The sequence below is a fragment of the Elephantulus edwardii genome, unplaced genomic scaffold (assembly GCF_000299155.1).
Source record: "Elephantulus edwardii isolate Elephantulus edwardi_28Jun2011 unplaced genomic scaffold, EleEdw1.0 scaffold00305, whole genome shotgun sequence".
Taxonomy (NCBI): domain Eukaryota; kingdom Metazoa; phylum Chordata; class Mammalia; order Macroscelidea; family Macroscelididae; genus Elephantulus; species Elephantulus edwardii.
In genome coordinates, this window is record NW_006400055.1 from 1556747 (window position 1) to 1572758 (window position 16012).

Here is a 16012-nt window from a genome sequence, read left to right on the forward strand (position 1 = left end):
ATGGGTCCTTGGAGAGGGACATCATGCTTGGGAGGGTGGAGGGACAGCACAGGAGGGGAAGACCCTCTATGAGATGGATTGATTCGGTGACTGGGGTAATTGGGATGGGTGTGTCAGGGGCAGTGAGGTTGGCGCAGGATAGAGCAGGGTTTAGGGCTGTTGTGCATAGGGTCGCTATGAGTCGAAAATGACTCGACGGCACATAACAACAACAGAACAACATTGAACCATCCTTGCATACCTGTTATGAATCCCACTTGGTTATGAAGAAGTTTTTTTTTTTATTTTATTGACTAGGATTTTGCTAAGTATTTTTGCATCTATGGTCATGAAAGATATTGATCTGTAGTTTTCTTTCTTGGTAATATCTTTTCCTGGTTTTAGTTTTAGAGTTATGCTTGTTTCATAGAATATCTCAGAGAGTGTTATTCTTCTTCTATTTTTTAAAATACTGTAATTAGAATGGGTGATAGATCTTCTCTGAATGTTTGGTAGTATTCAGCCATGAAGCCATGTGATCCAAGACTTTTTTGTGGGGGAGACATTTTATGACCTGCTCAATTTCTTCTTTTGGGATGGGTCTGTTCAAGTGTTCCACATCTAGTGTCCATTTCTACCTTGGTACAGCATGAATTTCAAGGAATTTGTCAATTTTCTCTAGGTTTTCAAATTTATCAGAGTATAGTTTTTCATAGTATTCTGATATTATCCATTTAATGTCATCTTGTTCTATTCTGATGTCACCTCTATCATTCCTTAATCGAGTCGTGTCTTTTTGTGTTTTATTTTTTTAATTTTGCCAATAAGTTGTCAATTTTATTGACCCTTGAAAAAAATACCTCCTGGTTTTGTTGATGGTTTCAATTGTTTTTCTGTGTCTGTATCATTGGTTTCAGCTTTTGTTCTTAAATTTTCTTCTAGAAGGTGTGGGGCTACATTGTTGTTATTTTTCTATTTGATGGGAGATTTTGAGGTAGATCATAAATTTTGCTTCTTTCTTCATTTTTTATGTGTTTGTCTATTGCGATGGACTGTCCCCCGAGACTACCTTAGCTGCATCCCAGAGATTTTGCTATGTTGTATTTTCATTATCATTGGCTTTGAGGAATATTTTCTTTCATTCTTTATTTCTTGTGTAATTTCTTGTGTATGATCTATTAGGGTGTTATTTAGCTTCTACATGGGTTGTTTTATAATCTTTATCCTCTGGTGTTTAATTTCTAGTTTTATGGCATTATGATCTGAGGAGATATTTTGTATTATTTCAATGTTGTTGTTTTTCATTTGTTGAGGCTTGCTTTGTATCCTAACATGTGATAACTTCTGGAGAATCTACCATGCACACTTGAGAAGAAAGTCAACTGATTTATTTGGATGCAGTACCCTGAATACAAACACAAGGTCAAACTGGCTGATTATACAGTTTAGATTTTCTGCATCTTTGTTAAGTTCCTTTGGAGTTAACCTCACTTTTGGTGAGAGTTGTTGTTGTTGTTATGTGCCATCGAGTCGTTTGCGACTCATAGCGACCCTATGCACAACAGCCCTAAACCCCGCTCTATCTATCCTGCGCCAACTGCACTGCCTCTGACACACCCATCCCAATTACCCCAGTCAATGAATCAATCCATCTCATAGAGGGTCTTCCCCTCCTGCGCAATCCCTCCACCCTCCGAAGCATGATGTCCCTCTCCAAGGACCCGTCCCTCCTGGCAACATGTCCAAAGTACATCAGACGAAGCCCCAGAATCCTTGCCTCCAAGGAGTAGCTTGGTTTAATCCTCTCCAAGATGAATCTGTTTGTTTTCCTGGCAGTCCATGGTACATTCAGTACTCTTCTCCAGCACCACAACTCAAAGGCATCAACTCTCTTTCTATCCTCCCTAGTCATTGTCCAACTCTCTGATGTATAACAAGCGATTGCAACGACCATGGCCTGTATCAGGCGCACCTTAGTCTCCAGAGAGACACCGTTGCTCTTGAGTACTTTAGAGAGGTCCCTAACAGCAGACTTTCCCATCGCGATACGCTTTTTGATTTCCTGGCTACTGGTGCCAAGAGTGTTGATTGTGGAGCCGAGCAAACTGAAGCTGTGAACAATCTCAATCTCTTCGTCATCCATCCTGACGCTGCCAATTGGTCCAGTGGTGAGAATCTTTGTCTTCTTGACCTTGAGCCTCAGTCCAATACAGAAGGCTGCAGTCCTTGACCCTCTGCAGCAAGTGCATGAGGTCCTCCTCAGTTTCAGCAAGCAGGGTTGTGTCATCTGCATAACGCAGATTGTTAATAGATCTTCCACCAATCCTGATGCCACACTTCTCAATGAGCGCAGCCTCTCGGATAATCTGCTCTGCATACATCTTGAAAAGGTATGGAGACAGGATGCATCCCTGGCGTACACCCTTCCCAATTTTGAATCCTGCTCTGTTCTGACTACTGCCTCTTAGTCCAAGTATAGGTTTCGCATTAGCACAATTAAATGTTTTGGGATTCCCATTCTTCTCAGAGTCAACGTGTTAAAATCTCCTACAACTATTGTGGTGCTATTTCTTTCTTCAATTCTGTATTTTTATGTATTTTGCAATTCTATCATTTGGTGAATAAATGTTGACCAAGGTTATGTCTTCTTGATATGCTGTGCCTTTTTAATCTTTATATATTGCCCTTACTTATCTTTTTTAGTGGTTTCCATCCTGAAGTCTATTTTATCAGAGATTAGTGTTGACACTACTGTTTTTTTTTGCGGATGCTATTTCCTTGGTATATTTTTTTTCCAGACTTTGATTTTGAGTCTGTATTTCTCTTCATTCCATAGATGTGTCTCTTGTATGCAAATACTGACAGGCTTTGTTTTTTCATTCTGTTACTCTTTTTCTCTTAATTGGTTCATTTAGTCCATTTACCTTAAGTGTGATTATTTATGGGTCATGTTTTATTGTTGCTATTTTGCTGTGTTTCCTTTTCTGTTGCTTCTAGTTCATCCAATTTCCTTTTGTTTCTCTGTATGATGGACTTCCCTTGAAAGTTCTTATAGATTTGGTTTTCTTTTCACAAATTCCTCAAATTCCTTCTTTTCTTCAAAGAATCTCCTTTCTCCTTCATATTTGATGGACAACTTTGCTTGACACAGGATACCCAAATGGCATTTGTTTTTTTTTTAACTTTCCATATTTGCCATCCCATTGTCTTCTTGCTCGCAAGGTTTCTGCTGACAAATCAAGATTTAATCTGTTTTTCCATTGTAGGGGACTATTTTTCTTCTGCTGCTTTTAGTATTCTATCCTTTTATTTTAATCTGGAGACTTTAACTAATATGTCTTTCTTTTTTTATCAACAGTCAATTTATTAAAATAGTTGATTTAGGCATCTGCAATGGTGACTTCAACCTCTAATCCAGGCTCAGTGCTGATGGAGGTGATCTGCTTAACAATTTCAGAAGGGCTGCACAAGTCAGAGAGTTTCTTGTGGATCCTCATCTGGAAATGAGCCCAGGTCTTGGAACCTTCCTCTCAAGAAACCTTCCTTGTAGTGATTCTCAGAGTCTTCAATGGCATCCTAACTGGTCCCATCACCTTGAAGTTCTTCTCCTTTGTGTCTCTGATCAAGTCAGCCCACATCTTTTCAAGCAATTTTATGTTGCGGCTGGTTTGAGTAATTCTAATCTGGTGAAGGGCCACCTTTTGTTCCACAGGCATCTTTCCATTTGTTCTTAAAAGCCATGGTGGTGGTGGTGCAGCTTCTTGACTGACTTTTTCCCAGGGGAGAGTGGGTGAGCAAAGCATGCCTGGAGTACCGACCACATTTGAGTCTAATCTATTTGGTGTTCACTGAACTTTTTGCATGTAGATTTATCCATTTTTCATACTACCTGGTAAGTTTCGGTATTTCTTCCACAATTTTCTCAGAGATATCCCTATCCATCTGACATTCTGGGAATTCTAATCATATGTATGTCACTCCTTTTGATGTCATCTGACATGATTCTAATGTTTTCTTCATTTTCTTCATGTCTCATCTCTGATTTTTCTTCTAGTACGTTTCCATTGAGCTTCTTGTCTTCTAGCTCTTTGTTTCTCTGCTCCTTCTCTTCTTCTTTGTTGTTGTTGTTGTTTCTCCCATATATTGAACATTTCTGCCATTTAATCTTAACTTTCTGAATTGCATTTTCATGCATTTATATTATTTCCAGTACTGTGTTGCCTGTGCTCTGCCTTCTGATGATTTTTTGAAGTTCTTGTACCTCTTTATCTACAGTTTTAATTTGTTCTTCCATCTTTCACATTTTCTTCTGTAGTTGTAATGTTCTTCCTCAACAATATATTTCTTCTGGCTCCCTATCTCTAGAGTATTCACTTTCTTAATGGTTTGTATTGTTTCTTCCATCATTTACACCTGCTTGTGTAGCTGTTCAAATAACTCCGTTTTACTATATTTCTCCTGGCGCTCTACCTCTAGGGCATTTCCTTTATTTCAGGCTTCCATTGTTTCTTCCAAAGAAAGGTGATCTAACAGAGTGTGGGAATTATCAAATAGTATCATTGATATCACAGGCAAGCAAGATTCTACTGAAGATTATCCCAAAATGACTGGAACAGCACACCAACAGAAAACTGCCTCAAGGGCAGACTGGATTTAGAAGAAGCCGTGACACTAGGGACATTATAGCTAATGTCAGATGGATCTTGGCTGGAAGCAGCGAGTACCAGAGGAATGTCTATAGTCTATCTGTGTAATGGGAATCACAGAACACTTGATTGTGTTTATGCAAAACCTATATACTTGGACCAGGAAGTAGTCATCAGAACTGAGCAAGGAAACATTGCATGGTTCAAAACTGAGAAGGGTGTGCATCAGGGATGTGTTCTATCTGCATATCTTTTCAATCTACATGCAGAACAGATTATCTGGGAAGCTGGGTTCTATGAGAAGAAGTGTGGCATCAGGACTGGAAGTAGACTCATCAACAATCTGCGTTATGCAGATGACACAAACCTGCTTGCTGAAACTGAGGAGGACCTGAAGCGTTTGCCGCAGAAAGTCAAGGACTGCAGCCTTCAATGTGGATTGAAGCTCACCCTCAAGAAAACAAAGATTCTCATGACTGGGACAATTGGTAACATCATGATAGATGGTAAAGAGATTAAGATTGTTAAAAGCTTCAGTTTGCTTGCCTCTACAATCAACATTCTTGGTACCAGAAGCCAGGAAATTAAAAGACTAATTGCACTGGAGAAGTCTGCTGTCAGAGGCCTCTCCAAAGTACTGAAGAGTAACAATGTCAATCTAGAGATTAAGGTGCGCCTGATACAGGCCATGGTCTTTGCAATTACTTGCTATGCATCAGAGAGCTGGACAATGACTAGGTATGATAGAAGGAGAGTTGAAGCCTTTGAGCTTTGGTGCTGGATAAGAGTACTGAATATATCACGGACTGCTAGGAGAACAAACAAGTTCATCCTAGGGAGATTGAAGACAGGCTACTACTTGAAGGCAAGGATTCTGAAGCTTCTTCTGACATGCTTTGAACATGTTGCAAGGCATGATCAGTCCTTAGAGAGGGACATCATGCTTGGGAGGGTGGAGGGACAGCATAGGAGAAGAAAACCCTCAGTGAGATGGATTGATTCAGTCCTGGGATAATGGGGATAGGTGTATTGGAGACAATGAGATTGACAAGGGATAGATCAGGGTTTAGGGCTGTTGTACATAGTGTCACTATGAGTTGCAGGTGACTCAGTGTCACATAACAACAACAACATTGTTTCTTCCATCATTTGTAGCTTCTTGTGTATCTGTTCAAATGCCTCCATCTCAACATATCTTCTGCCTTCCTTATTCATTAAGTCTCCAATATTTTCTACATTTTTTGGAGAAGGTTTAATTTGGTTTTCCACAGTGTTTGATCCTGCCTGCTGCTTTCTGACAATATTATATTATGTATAGTTTTACAACAAAAACAGAATGTAACCCAGTCAATTGGCATAAATTTAAATTTATGTTCTCTTTCCCAGATTAGTGGCTAGAGTGTAGGATCCTAAAACCTTACAAATGGCAATACAAAATACAACAGTTAATCTTATTTATCTAGCACAAAAAGATAAAGAGGGAATCTCAAGAACTGAAGAAGAAATGAATAACAGAACTCATTCTCTCCAAGAACCACTGTCCCCTCTAATTTGAGACCAGAAGAACCAGATGTTGCCAGACTGCCACTACAAAAGAGCTTATTAAGAGCACATGCATAGCTTCCAACAAGGAGTGAGAAAATGGGGAAGGTAAATTCAAATCCTTCTAAACTCCAGTCTTCAGACTCCAGTCTCTAAGAGTTCTACCCTGAGATAATCTTTTAAAGCCTTTTGAAACTTTTTCAAATGAAACTATTCTCTAAAGTCATATTTAAATTAAAGACATTTAGACAAAAAAATAAAAATATGTCATACTTGAGTACCACACTTTTAAAGAAAAACCTAGAAGCAATCAAAGCAAATAACATTTACTTTAAACAAATAAGTGTAGAACCAGTGATTCTACATTAATAGGAGTGAAACAAGAAGGACATAAATGAGAATGGTAGCACAATGTCACTGAGCTCTGTTTAGAAACTGTTGAATGGGAGCATGTTTTGCTGTGTATATTTTACCAAAAATGTAACAGAATATTTTTAAAGCTCTTGTAATAAGTTTCAAAATAGAAAAGGCTGCCAGTTCCTCAGTCACATTCCCGCCACCTCCCACTACTGTCCATCTGCTCTGAGTGCAGGCTCCCAAGGCTTGTCCTCAACAAGGTTTTTCTCATCCAAAAATGCCATAGAAACTACCTCAGCATGGCTGATTATTGTTATAGTTAGCTGCCATCAAGTTGACCTGTGTTCCCCTCACACATGACAGGGAACTGTTGACTGGCATCTACTGTGCCATCTACACAAATGATTGAGAATCAGACCTTGTCTTCCACAGATTCCACTGGGTGACTTTGCACAATAAATTGGCAGGCCTTTCTTCTTCATTCTCACACAGCGCCAAGCTCTGATATTTCACTAACTTCTCTCAGTAACCTTGTGCGAGATGGCATACCACCACAATGACAGATAAGACAATTGAGGCTTTGAATGGGAAAACAATATGGCAAATGACACTCAACTTTTAAGAAACTAAGGCAAGATCTGGCTGAGGTTGGTGGTGAAGTCAAAACAAACATATATCTATGCTGTTGTTTGTTGTTTGGTGCTACTAAGTACAACTCACAGCAATTCTATGAACAAAAGATCTGAACGCTGTTCTATCCTTTACTATCCTCTCACTTCCTGATAAGCACAACTCATAGTGACTCTATGAACCAAAGATCTGAACCCTGTTCTATTCTGTGCAACCCTCACACTTCCTGATACACAAGAGCCCATTGTGGCAGTCACTGCATCCATCCACCTGGCAGAGGGTCTTCCTCTTCTTTGCTGACCTTCCATCCTTTCTAACATCATGTTTTCTCCAAGAAACAGGCACTCCTAGCAACATGTCCAAACTATGTGAGGCAAAGCCTCATCATTCTTGGTTCCAAATAGCACTCTGGCTGCACTGTTTCCACAACATATCTGTTTGTTCTTTTGGCTGTACATCATGCTTGAAAGGGTGGAGGAATGGAGAGAGGGAGATAACCAATGAGATGGACTGATAAAGTGACTGGGGTAATAAAGGTAAGTGTTTCAGGTTTCAGGGCTGTTGTTCTTAGTGTCGTTATGAGTTGCAAGCTACTCGACAGCACTAACAACAACAAACAACATAAGATATTCAATGCTCTTCTCCAACACCACAGCTTAAAGGAGTCAATTCTTTTTCTGTCATCCTTATTCATTGTCCAGGTGTTGGATGCATAGCAAGTAATCAGAAAGACTATGGCCTGAACCAGACACACTTTAGTCCTCAAACTGACATCGCTACTCTTAAACACTTTGGAAATGTCCCTAACTGAAGATTTTCCAGTGTAATGTGTCTCCTTATTTATTTCCTGACTGCTTGTACCAAGGGTGTTGTGGATCCAAGCAAGATGAAGTTGTTGATAGTTTCAATCTCCTCTCCAGATATCATGACACTGCTTATTGGTCCAGTGGTAAGAATCTTTTTTGGTTGGTTGGGGGATTGTTCACACTGAGATGTAATCTATACTGAAGGCTGCATTCCTTTATCTTCTGCAACAAGTGTTTCAGGTCTTCCTCACTTTCAGCAAATAAGGTTGTGTCATCTGTATAACACAAGTTATTGATGAGTCTCCCTCCAATTCTAATGCCACATTCCTCTTCACAGAGTCCAGCTTTTCAGATAAGTTGCTCAGCATATAAACTGAACAAGTATGGAGAGAGAATATATAACCCTGGCACACTCCTTTGCCAATTCCAAACCATGCAGGGCTCCTCTGCTGCATTCATACAACAGCCTCCTGATCTAGGTCTATAACTGAGAAAAAAATTTAAACCTTGGATCGCAATATTGAAAGATGTTATGGGGAAAAAATATATTGAATGACCCAGAAAGCATCAAAAGAAGATGGAAGGAATACACAGAGTCACTGTATCAGAAAGAACTGATTGACACAGAAAAATTTCAGGAAGTACCATATGAACAGGAGACAATGGTAATGAAAGAGGAAATGAAAGCTGCATTGAAGGCAATGGCAAAAAAATAAGGCCCCAGGAACTGAAGGGATACCAACTGACTTGTTTCAATTAACAGATGAAGCCTTGGATGCACTCACCAGTCTATACCAGGAAATTTGGAGGACAGCTGTCTGGTTAATGGATTGGAAGAGGTACATATTTGTTCCCATTCCCAAGAAAGGTGATACAACTGAATGTGGAAATCCGACTGGCACAGGAGGAAATTGCACATCGTTATCCAGTGGAACACTTGGTGGATTTGAACCATGTGCCTTCAGGATTACAGTGCAGCTTCTTGTGGCCACTAGGCCACAAGAGCTCCCTCTCAATGACATCTTGATGTCATCTCAATGCCTGAGAGATGTTGTTCATCCAGCCCTGGTTCCTACTGGTTTGCAGCCTCCACTCCTGGTTTTGTTTACCTAGAGAAGTAGTGAGAGACCAGAGGTTGAGTGCTGGGTAGGACTGGGAAGTTGAGTAAGAACATGCTCTGTGTGTGTGTGTGTGTGTGTGTGTGTGTGTGTGTGTGTGTGTTCGTTCATGTACTTGTGCTTCTTCAATGAGACTTAAAGAGGTCCCAATGGGTTAGGATTGCAGCCTGCTGTCCTCGCAGACAGTGACAACAGTGATGCATGCCAAGGAGTCTGCAGTCTAGATGTGAGCATAATTATAAGTAAGATCTAGCTTTTCAGAAGGTGGTCCAGGATCACAGTTGGGTCTGGATAGCTTCTCTGCAATTCAGGCCATCACCTCAGCATCCACAGCATCTCATAAAGCCTATTGAGTCAGATCCTGCTGAAGGCCACCTCAGTGAGATCAACCCCCAAGAATTTCCAAAATAAGCTGATTTCACTTCATGCTGGCCAGTGCACTCCTCTGTGGCTCTGTTATGGTGAGACGAAATGAGGCAGTCATCCTTAATAGGACTTTCATAAAGCAGATTCAAAAATTCCCAAAGCAATTACTGAATTATGCAATAGGATTAATTTTATAAAGCACAATGGCACAATGTATGAGAATGACTGTATGAAACACAATGTGAACAGAGGAAAGTGTGAAACACAATGCATACAAATTTTATATGCAAACCAATATAAAATAATTTTTAAAAATAAAATCTCCAAGGAATAGGATTGATGAGAAAAATGAAACTCTTGGGTTTGATTGTGAAAATTCAAGGATACCCAGGAGAAAAATTCTGGTTGCCATGGTTCCAAGACACAGTTGCAGCCAAAGCAGACAGCTTGTAGAAGGAAAGAACAGAGCCTAGGGGAGGAGCTGTGGCTCTCTTAGCCCTTTGGACCTAAAGGCACAGCTTCAGAGTACATGGAGAAGGCATGCCTTTATGAACCAAAGAAATGTCACTGTTTATTTCTGTTTATCACCCTTCTTGTTTTCCTTCAGAGTCAGAAAAACTTACGGAGCTAAATTCCCCTTTAGACCAAACAAGAGAGTCACTGGTTTCCAGACTTGGGAGAAAATATGGAGGTCAAGGTGGTTTGCACTGTAGCCTAGAAACAAAAGAAGCCAAAGGATAAGTCCTTAATGAAAGCAAAGTTGGACTGAATTATTTGGAAACTCTCTACACCTTACCATACACATCTATTTAAGAGTCTCCTTCCAGAATCATACATCCTTCAGAAAGAAATAATAATCGGTATTGTTGTTACGTCCTGCAAACTCATAGCTGACCCTGCAGCAGTTTGCATTATTTGTATGACAACAGTCCAGAAAAAGAGGTGCATGGCAAAGTGGACTGGGGGAGGTGTAAGGGAGGGAAGAACAGAGGAAATAGTGCAACAATTATATTTACTGATTAATTAATGAATCAATTCAATTAATAATTTTTTAAAAAAGTGAACTGGAGGAGGTGAAGGGTTGAAAAGGTATAACAAAAAAAAAGGTGTAACAGTGAATGAATGAATATCCAACTTATCTGTTAACTTTCATCAAAATTACAATTTAAAAAAATAGTAATAACAGAACTGCCATCAGGTCAGGCCATCTTACAGTGATTCTATGTCTATTAGAGTAGAACTGTGTTCCATGGGCTTTAGTGACTGACTTTCCAGAAGTAGATCACAAGGTCATTTTTTTCTGAGGGACCTCCAAATGAACAAACAGTCAGCAGTCTACCATGTTAACAATTTTTACTGCCCACAGGCTCCAAATTCATCATCAGATAATCTACATCCTCCTGGCATAGCCCTCAGAATCTTGCGGAAGTCACGTATCTTGATTAAGGTATCTGAGGCACTGCATCCCAGGGCTGGGATGGATGCAACTTCTAGGGCCCTTGCTCTACTGTCCACATCCTCTGCTCCTATAGTTCCCTGGAGGCCCTTCCACTGACCACATTTCCTGTCTGGGTGAGGCTGATGAAGAGATCAAACAGTGCACCAGTTCCTGTATGTTTAAACACTGTGACATCTCTGTTGTTGTTATGTACTGTCATGTCGCTTGCGACTCATCACGACCCTATGTACAATTGCTCTAAGCTCTATATTGAAGCAATTTCATTGTCTCTGACACACCTACCCGCATGAATCCAACCATTGAGTCAATCTATCTCATTCAGGGCCTTCCCCTCATGTTCTGTCCTGCCATCCTGCAAAGCATGATGCCCCCCTTCAAGGACTGGTCCCTCCTGGCAACATATGTATGTGAGATGGAGCTTCACAATCCTTGCCTCCAACAAGCAATTTGGTTTCACCCTCTCCAGGACAGACTTGTTTGTTCTCTTAACAGTCCACTGTGTGTTCAGTACTCTTCCCAGCACCACAACTCAAAGGCACAGATTCTTCTTCTACCAATCTTAGTCATTGTCCAGCTCTCTGGTGCATAGCAAGTAACTGCGAAGACCATGTCCTGGATCAGGTACACCTTAGTCTCTAGACTGACATATTTGCTCTTCAGTATTCTGGAGAAGTCCCTGACAGCACATTTTCCCAATGCAATTTGTCCTTTTGATTTCCTGATTGCTGGTGCCAAGAGTGTTTTCTTCATATTGAGCTTCAATTCATATTGAAGGCTGCAGTTCTTTACCTTCTGTAGCAAAGGTGTGGTTTGTGTGTTACAAGACCACGCCAATGTGTGAAGACTGATCCACCGCCCCTGTGCCAGGGGAGTGGAGAAGAAATAGGAGGACAGAGGCGGTCAGAGACTTGAGCCATCAAACCAGAGTTGGTTAGAGACAGAGGATGGGAGGTGACATCTCAGTCATTGTTATGTGCCATCAAGTCACCTGGGACACATAGCAACCCTATATATAGCAGATCTGATGCCTGCTCTGAGCCTGTCTCACTGATTCCAATATACCAACCCCCATTGCCCTAGTTACTGTGTCAATCCATCTCATCTGGGGTCTTCTTCTTCTGCACTGTCCCTCCACCCTTTTGAGCATGATATTCTTTTCCAAGGACTGGTCACATGCCCAAAGCATGAGAGATGGGGGCTTCAAAACCCTAGCCTCCAAGGAGAAATTTGGTTTCACCCTCTCCAAGACAGGCATCTTACTATACTTCATGAATTCCCAGAGCATCATGGAAAGAAATATTTCATTGAAATGACCCTGGAATCACTTGATACCTCATGCACTGCAGCTCACCCACCTGTGCCCAGCCTTGTATACGTGCATTAATCATCTCCCAACAAGTATTCATGGAGTGAGGCAGGCATCTGCCAATGAAAGCATTTCTCAGATTCACCAGATTCTGCTCCTGCTCCAGAAGCACACTTGGACTTGTGGGAAGAACCAACAGAGGAGTGTCTGAAAGGTTGAAAACCACTACATTCCCTTCCCTATTTATTTGGTGCCCTCATAGAGGCATCAGCCTTAGCCTGAATCCCCAGGTTCCAATTTCTGTACCTCATCCTTCAACTTCAATGTGGTGTGGCACTGGCAAGGGATTTTGAAGACTCTGGGTATGCCCTAGGGTGGAGACATAAGCCACTTTATAGATTCCCTTTTTTGTTTGTTGTTGTTGCTAGGTGCTGTAGAGAGTCAAGCACAACTCCCAGCGACCCTTTGAACAGCAGATCTGAACCCTGTGCTGTTCTCACAGTTCCTGACACATACACAATAGAGTTCACTGTGGCAGTCTCTATGTCAATCCACCTGTTTGAGGATCTTCTTCTCCTTCTCTGAATGAACATCATGTCCTTCCCCAAAGAACAGCCCCTGCTCGCAACATGCCTGAAGTATATATCAGGTGAAGCTTTATCATTTTTGCCTCCAAAGAGCACTTTGGCTACACTTTCTCCAAGACATATTTTCTTTATGTGGATATTATTTATTGTTTGGGTTAATTTTATAATTCTAAGAAATAATTACATAATTGTTGTTTTGGTTAGATGCCATCAAGTCGAGTACAACTCCTAGCAACCCTATGAACAACACACCTTAACCCTGTTCTATCCTTTAACATCCTCACAGTTGGACATACTGCAGTCACTATGTCAATTCATCTGGTTTTCTTCTCTTTCACCATACCTCCTCCTTCTCCAGTATGATATCCCTCTCCAAAAAACAAACAAACAAAAAACCAAAACAAAAAAACCTCTCCAAGCAACACACCCAAAGTATATGAGAAGAAAGGTTATCATCTTTGCCTCCAAGGAGACTTTGGCTGCACTCTGCCTTTTTGTTCTTCTGGAAGTCCATTGGATATTCAGTACTCTTCTCCAACACCAACAGCTCAAAAGTTACTTAATGGTGAACTCTAAATAGAACACTCAGGCTTGAGTATGCACAAGGAAACTAAATGCTCCCTAGGCCCGTATATCCTATGACTGGTTGCAGACCAGACCACTGTGATCCAAGGCTGGCATCAGGAAGTGCCTTGTCAGGACTTTCTTGCATGTAAGCCCTGCTGGCATAGAAGAAAAAGGATATCCTTTCTTCTGAGAAGGGTATGCTGAATCCCAGTGTTACCCAGAAGGTCTGCCTGACATAAATGTCCCAAGTTCAAATACAGGCACTGGTGGCATACAGACATAGGTCCTGGCTTGGCCAATCATGTTGTGGAGGTCAGGTAAGTGACTCTCTCCTCAGTTGCAGGTCCCTCCTCCATACAAGAAGTATACTCTCAGGTATACTGTGATAATGTCATAAGATATTCAGTACAGTAATCTGGAGAATGGACTCCCACAGTAACACCTCACTTCATATCTAATGCATTTACTAGTTCTAATCTCATGCTCTCAAACCTTACACACTTCTCTTCTAACTTGTTTTCTTTCATTTTACAAGTGATACAAGATCATCACAACAAGCATTTTGTGAACACTTACTATGTGCTAGGGAGATCTGGTTGCCTAGTGGGCAAGAAGTTATGTGATCAACTCAAAGGCAGGTGGTTTGAAATCCACCAGCTGCACAATGTAAGAAAGATAGGCTATTTCATCCCAAATGATTTACAGCCTCTGAAAATCTGCTGGAAGGTCAGCACTGGTGTTAAAGTCCATCGTGTGTAGTGCTGCTAACCAAAGTCCATGCAATGGCGGTGGTTTGGATCCACCAGCAACAACTTGGGAAAAAGTTAGGTAGTCTCTTCCCATTAGAATTTACCACGTTGTACCACAACAAGATAAAGGCAAATAATACAATAGGAAAATGGGCACAGGATATGAACAGACACTTCACCAAAGAAGACATTCAGATGGCTACAATCACATCAAAATCCCTTGCTCTAAGATAGATGCAGATGAAAACAACTATGAGATATCATCTCACCCTAGTCAGAATAGCAAAATTTAACAGAACAGCAAGCAAAAAATGCTGGCGAGGTTGTGGAGAAACTGGAACCCTTATTCACTGTTGGTGGAAGTGTAAAATGGTGCAACCACTGTGGAAGGCGGTATGGAGCTTTCTCAAAAAGTTGCAAATAGAGATACCATTTGACCCAGCAATTACACTACTGGGAATATACCCCAAAGAGACCATAACTGACATCCAAGCAGATATATGCACACCCATGGTTGTTGCAGCTTTGTTTACAATAGCAAGAAATTGGAAACAACCTAATCCCTATCAACAAATGAATGAATAGAGAAGCTGTGGTATATTCATACAATGGAATACTACACTGCATTGAAAAACAAGGAATTCATGCAATATTATTCAAAATGGGTGACCCTGGAGGACATTATGCTGAGTGAAGTACCTCAGCCACAAAAGGACAAATACTGCATGGTGCCACTGTTGTAAAACACGATTGATCTTGGATTTGGGGAGAGACTGAGAAAGATGGGTTCAATAATGTATACTGCATTGAAACAGATGACGGAGAAAACTGTTTTAAAAAACTGGGGCATATGATTAGGTATTTTTGTCATGATAGGAGTCCAGAGCAAAGGCTGCATATCAGTATGCATTCACAGTAGACCTTGGGGGAGGGATTGTAAAACAATGAAAGAATTTTTCTTTTACTTTTCCAAGAGGGTACTGTACTAGGGGGAAGGGTTGGGAGGGGAGAAAAGTGCAACAATGAATGAATGGAAATCCAAAGTCTCTGTACATTTTCATTAAAATTAGTAATAATAAAAAATTTTTAAAAATAATACAGCAGTGTTCGGGAAGCATGTATTGCTCCCTGACACCCATAGGCTGCCCCTGAGGAAAAGTGCAAGAATTTATTTCCACAATCAGAGTTAAAGAAGGACTGTGGTCACAGTTTATATTGCTCTGAGACCAGAACCTTTAACAACACCAAGAGCTCCAGAGTTATTTTAATGGGTAACTTTGTTTCTTGTTGTTATGTGCCGTCGAATCGTTTGTGACTCATAGCGACCCTATGTACAACAGCCCTAAACCAAGCTCTATCCTGTGCCAATCTCATTGCCCCCAACACACCCATCCCGAGTACCCCAGTCACTGAATCAATCCACTTCATAGAGGATCTTCCCCTCCTGCGCTGTCTCCCTACTCTACCCAGCATGATGTCCCTCTCTAAAGACATGTCTCTCCTTACAGCATGTCCAAAGTATGTCAGATGAAGCCCCAGAATCCTTGCTTCCAAGGAGCAGCCTGGTTTAATCCTCTCTACGATGAATCTGTTTGTTTTCTTGGCAGTCCATGGTACATTCAATACTCTTCTCCAGCACCACAGCTCAAAGGTGTGTCAATTCTCCTTCTATCCTCCCTAGTCATTGTCCAACTGTCTGATGCATAACAAGTGACTGCAAAAACCATGGCCTGTATCAGGTGGACCTTAGTCTCCAGAGAGACACTGTTACTCTTGAGTATTTGGGAGAGGTCCCTAACCACAGACTTTCCCATCGCAATACGTTTTTTTATTTCCTGGCTACTGGTGCCAAGAGTGTTGACCGTGGAGCTGAGCAAACTGAAGCTGTGAACAATCTCAA

The 16012-nt window shown here is 41.0% G+C and overlaps 1 protein-coding gene across 1 annotated transcript in view; it reads right to left on the reverse strand.

The window, feature by feature from the left end:
• The window catches only part of GRID1 (glutamate receptor, ionotropic, delta 1), a 1297277-nt gene that overhangs the window by 854580 nt on the left and 426685 nt on the right, over nt 1-16012 (reverse strand). The gene's annotated exons all lie outside the window — the stretch shown is intronic.